We start from the raw sequence: 6000 nt of genomic DNA, 5'->3' as shown, positions 1-6000 counted from the left end.
GTTTCAAAATAGTTTTTGGTTAACTAAAAAACCATACGAAAGTTTCGTGAAATTATTCTTAAAATCACATTTTGTTAAAATAGATATTTCAAAGCAAATTGCACTTCGTAGACTCTGAATAATGATTCTCATGAGTGATCGCGATTTTGCAGCTTTGAATATGGTGATTTTTACAATTTTCTCAAGTGATCGCAGGATTGTAGCTTCGGAGCTATCACCCTCCGAGTATTCGCAACCTGTAGCATTGGATAACTTTTTTGGCCCAAAGCATGGCCCCATCCAAGTCCTATTGGCAAGAAGCCTTTAAGCAATTTCCAAAATCCTACGGGTGAAAAATTACATGGAAAGTCTCCAAAATTCAAGTCCTATTGGCAAGGAGCCTTTAGGCAATTTCCAAAATCCTACGGGTGAGGAATTATATGGAAAGTCTCCAAAATTCAAGTCCTATTGGCAATGAGCCTTTAGGCAATTTCCAAAATTCTACGGGTGAGGAATTACATGGAAAGTCTCCAAAATCCAAGTCCTATTGGCAAGAAGCCTTTAGGCAATTTCCAAAATCCTACGGGTGAGGAATTACATGGAAAGTCTCCAAAATTCAAGTCCTATTGGCAATGAGCCTTTAGGCAATTTCCAAAATCCTACGAGTGAGGAATTACATGGAAAGTCTCCAAAATCCAAGTCCTATTGGCAAGAAGCCTTTAGGCAATTTCCAAAATCCTACGGGTGAGGAATTACATGGAAAGTCTCCAAAATCCAAGTCCTATTGGCAAGAAGCCTTTAGGCAATTTCCAAAATCCTACGGGTGAGGAATTACATGGAAAGTCTTCAAAATCCAAGTCCTATAGGCAAGAAACCTTTAGGCAATTTCCAAAATCCTACGGGTGAGGAATTCCATGGAAAGTCTCCAAAATCCAAGTCCTATTGACAAAGAGCCTTTAGGCAATTTCCAAAATCCTACGGGTGAGGAATTATATGGAAAGTCTCCAAAATCCAAGTCGTATTGGCAAAAAACCTTTAGGCAATTTCCAAAATCCTACGGGTGAGGAATTATATGGCAAGTCTCCAAAATCCAAGTCCTATTGGCAAAGAGCCTTTAGGCAATTTCAAAATCCTACGGGTAAAATTACATGGCAGGTCTCCAAAATTCAAGTCCTATTTGACGAGGAGTCACTAGGCAAATTTCAAGTCTATTTGGTGAGGAGCCACTAGACAAAACAGGTATTCTAAAGCAAATTGCACTTCGTAGCTTCTGAGTGATGATTCTCATGAGTGATCGCGATTTTGCAGCTTTGAATATGGTGATTTTTATAGTCTTGCCAAGTGTTCGCAGGTTGTAGCTTCGGAGCTATCACCCTCCGAGTGTTCGCGACATGTAGCTTTGGATGACTTTTTGGCCCGAAGAATGGCCTATTCATGGTGATTTTTATAGTCTTGCCAAGTGTTCGCAGGTTTGTAGCTTCGGAGCCATCACCCTCCGAGTGTTCGCAACCTGTAGCTTTGGATGACTTTTTAGGCCTAAAACATGGCCTCGTTATAGTTCTTCTGAGTGATCGCGGATTTGTAGCCTTGGAGAATTGACCCTCCGTAAGTGATCGAAAACCGTAGCTTCAGAAAACTATTATACAAATCCTATTTGACGAGGAGTCACTAGGCAATTGCAAGTCCTATTTGACGAGGAGTCACTAGGCTAATTCCAAAGTCCTATTTGGTGAGGAGCCACTAGGCAAATTCAAAGTCCTACTAGTAAGGAACCACTAGGCAAATTCAAGTCCTCAGGCGAAGAGCTTCGGGCGTTCATGGTTCGTCCTTAAACAGCGAAATCAGAATAATAATCATAATCATCACTACCATCAATTCATGCCCTTGGATGAGCAACAAAGAAACTCTCACAAACAAGTAAGTTTCTGTCTCTCAATCATCAAGAACCTTTCAAAATGCGTTCCAAAAAGAGAACCTTTGGATTAGATCAAGAATTTCAAAAGCAAATACCCTGATAAGTTGTTGTGAAATTTCCATTTTATCTTGTTCAGTGAGTCGACTAAAAATTCAGGTGTCATCTTATGTTTGAGATCAACCTCTAACGAGCTCAATCTCAAAGAGGGGCAGCTGTTGACACCTAATTTTTAGCTCATTTTTGTCATATTTTCAAAAATTTCAAAATTAGGTCTAGGGATCTTGGCCAAGCCTAGAAACCTATTTCTAAACCAAAAAAATATTTTTTTAGCATTTTTCTGCATTTTTTCTTAATTTCTTTTAGTCAAAATAATCAAGAAAATCAAGAAAAATAGTAAATGGAATCATAAGATTCCATAAAAATAGTCATTCATCTTATTTTAAATCTAATTTCATAAATACAATGTCAATTTTATAAAATCTCAATCGGATATATGTTTTTCCCAAAATTGGGCAAAATTAAACCCGAATTGAACCAAAAATGAAATTAAATTTTTTCTAGACATTTTTAAGTCATAGTGTCTTCACAAAAATTGATTCTAGGACCTTGAATTGCACAATGGTGGGTCCAATTGCACGATTTTACATAAAAAATAAAAAAATCCCCAATTTTGATTGAAAATTAAGAATTTTGAACCCAAATTGGGAATCGTGCCCAAAATGAAATTTTCGAAATATGAGACTATCATTTCTAGGGTTAATCAGGGGTGGGTAATTTAATTTTGGCAGTAATATTTCCTAATCAGGTCATTAGGACATCAAATTAAACAAAACCCTATTAACCCGAATATAAAAATGAGAAATTTTTGGGCACAATTATAATAAAAATTGGGGAAAATTATATGTTTGGGTTCGGAATATGATGCGAAATTTAATTTTGGGGTCGAATTTCGAAAATTTGGTGGAAATAGGACTTAATTTGCGATTTAATTCAAAACCGGAACTTCCGGGTCGGGCGGGTTGACCCGACCCGATCCGAATAGTTCATCTTCTTCGCCCGATTCCCCAGCACATGCACAAACCCAGAAAATTGTTTCGGACCCGAGACTTCATCGATCATGTTCCAGTTATTTGAGAACGTTTTAATAGATTTTTACAGCTTTATATCATCCACCTAGCATCGTTAAACAACCAAAACCCATTATAATTCTGTTCCAGCCAAATTTCGAGCGAGAAATGAAAGATAAAAAACGGAAAAAACTGAAGTACATGAACGGAGGGTGTTCGAGAAAATTCGACAGAGAGAGAAGAGAGAGAAGGAGGCGAAATCAAAGAGATATAATTAGAGAGAGAGGATCAGAGGTCCCCCCGCGAGTGTTCGGTGCCGCCCTAGACGGCGGGGCGCCGGCGAATCGCGAGTTGGCCGTGACCTCCCCTCGCCGTGCCAAGCCGGAAAATCTGACCGTGAGGACCTGAAACCGAGTGCCTTCCGTTCGACTTAGACCTGTTCCGGAGAAACCAAGAGCACTGGGAGGAATAATGAGAGTATAGGAACAATCTTATGGGGGCATATCAGTTCAACAATTTCGTTTGACCGACGAACGAACCAGGTAAAAACTCTTCCCGATCAGCTTTATCAAAAAATTCCAGAATTTAATTTTGTCCTCAATGTGCATGTTTGAGTGATTTCTTTGACTAATCTTGGTATTTTTATGTTCGAAACATGTTTCTGACCATGATTCATGTATTTGATTGCATTTGTGGATGAAAAACGGCATAAACCGAGTCGGCCACGTTTTAAAACCTCTTCGCCGGAGCTCCGGTAACCCTGCCGGAGCAATGCCGTGGCCTTAAACCATCCAGGTTAGTGTGCCTCGACCTATGTTTGATGTTTTTTAGTGATAGGAATCGGTTTAGACGGCTAGGGCGATTAGAATAAGGATTTGAAGCTTTGAAAAGCTCGGTTTGGTCAGTTGTGACTTAGGGTTTTCGGTCGGGTTTTTCGCCGGCCGGTGAACGTCCGTCGGCGTGCAGAATAGGTTAGAATTGAAAGTAGAATATACAGACTCCGTTTTAGTAAAACCAGAATGGCCAAAAGGTCGCCGGAGGCTCGCCGGCGGTGAGCTCGAACCGACGGTCCTGAAAACTGAAAACATGGAATAATGCCCACCAACCGTTTGTGAAAATGCTTAAATGAAAAACACTTCAAACGACGCCGTTTTTGGGGTTGGGCACGCCGGAGAGGACGACTGGCTCCGGCGGGAAAAATTTTAAAAAAATATATAAAATATATATATAAAAATTAGAAAAATTCTAAAAAACTAAAAATCACAAAAATCTAAAAAAAAATTAGATTTTCTTGCAAAATTTGAAAATTTTGCAGAAAATTCATAAAAATCATAAAAATTACAGAAAATTCAGAAAAATTCAAAAATTTTCAGAAAATCCATAAAAAATTAAAAAATTCAGAAAATACAAATAAAAAATTTAAAAATTCTGGAAAATCAATAAAAAATTGAAAAATTGGAAAATTCTCAAAAATTTCCAGAAAATCATAAAAAAATCAGTTCTCGGTATTAAAAAAAAATTCCAAAAAATATTTCAAAAAAAAAAAATTTCAAAAATTTTGAAAATCTACAGAATGATTAAAATTCATTGTGGCTAGTCATAAAAAGTGAAATTTGGATTTTCCAAAATTCCCAAGTGGCATTTTTTGGAAAATTCCAAATTTAGGGACAAAACCCCTAAAAAACCCTAAACCTTCACAAATGAAATGAACAAGCTATTAGAGCTTCGTTAGGGTTTGGGTGTTCTGCTTGACTTTCATTTTTAGTGCCCAAATTAGGATTGTTGTGATTGATTTGCCATTGGATGTGCACTTAATTCTTGGTGCTTAACTGTTTGTTCATGATTAGATTAGTGAATTGACCTTAGGGATCCGTGTGATACGCTAGACATGCCATATCGTTCTTAGGTACCGAAAGGGCGTTAATGGTCTCAATTTGAGATCGTTAACATAATCAAGTCCCATATCCAGAATCTTTGGTTCGTAGGATTGCGGTACTTCTCCCGTACCTCAATTAGGTTTCTAGTCAACTTACCGTAAATGACTAGTTGCGACTCCAAGTTCAAATTTAAATCAAGTAAACCCCGCTGTCACGTGAGGTATGGTCTGGGAGAGGCCCGTATAGAAAAATACCTCCATTCTAGCACGCGAGAGCGTGGCGCGACAATTATATATGTGGACATGTTCTAAATCAGACTATGCGTTTGTATCTATTTTGCACGCTTTACTCATTGGGACTCTTGTGTCTTTTGAGGATATTTGTTGAAGAGATAGGTCAAAGTTTCTAAATAATAGATTGGGAATACAGCAAATGGAACCATGACAAGAACATGTTCCATATATTTAGTGCCATCGTGGATAAATTTTCAATGTTTATAACTTCTTTTATTGGTCAACCTATCACTTTTACTTTTTACCTAACCGAATACCACTATTTTGCCATCTGTCAAAAGCATATACATATACATATACATATTTCATGAAGATGATTTGAAATGTAAAAATGCTATCTTGCCTCTTGAAGATTTTGTGAATTGATTATTTTCCTAATCACACTCTCCAATTGATGTCTTTACAATCTTACCATTTCTGACCTCAATTTTCTATTGTGACACGTATTGCAATAGAATATATTCAATTAAAGATGAGATGGAGAGTGCAAATTGCATTTTGTCATTGCCCAACAGGACCCAACTCATCTCATATTTTCTTCTTCCCAACCCGCATAGTTTATCTAATCAGACCAAAAAGAAAAAACCAAAATAAAAATTACAAAGATGAGAAGACTCGAGAAAAGCAAAAGCTACATTGGGGTATTTATATTTAGTACTCAACGAAACCTGAGCATTCGTCGCTGGCATGTGGACGACAACCGTCGAGTCCTAGGGTTTCTTACTGATGCCATTCCGGAAGTGTCGAATAGAGAGATACGAGACGTGTTCATGAATGGTGGCAATTGGATTTGGTAGGGTGGGTTTATTAACTTCGGAGGGTTAAAGAGGTGAAAGTGAGAGGTGGTTGTGAATGGGGTCCAACCCATA

The sequence above is a fragment of the Syzygium oleosum genome, unplaced genomic scaffold, assembly GCF_021117445.2.
Source record: "Syzygium oleosum isolate NSW1041296 unplaced genomic scaffold, Sole_v2.1 Sole_v2.31, whole genome shotgun sequence".
Taxonomy (NCBI): domain Eukaryota; kingdom Viridiplantae; phylum Streptophyta; class Magnoliopsida; order Myrtales; family Myrtaceae; genus Syzygium; species Syzygium oleosum.
Note: the sequence above shows the minus strand (reverse complement) of the source record.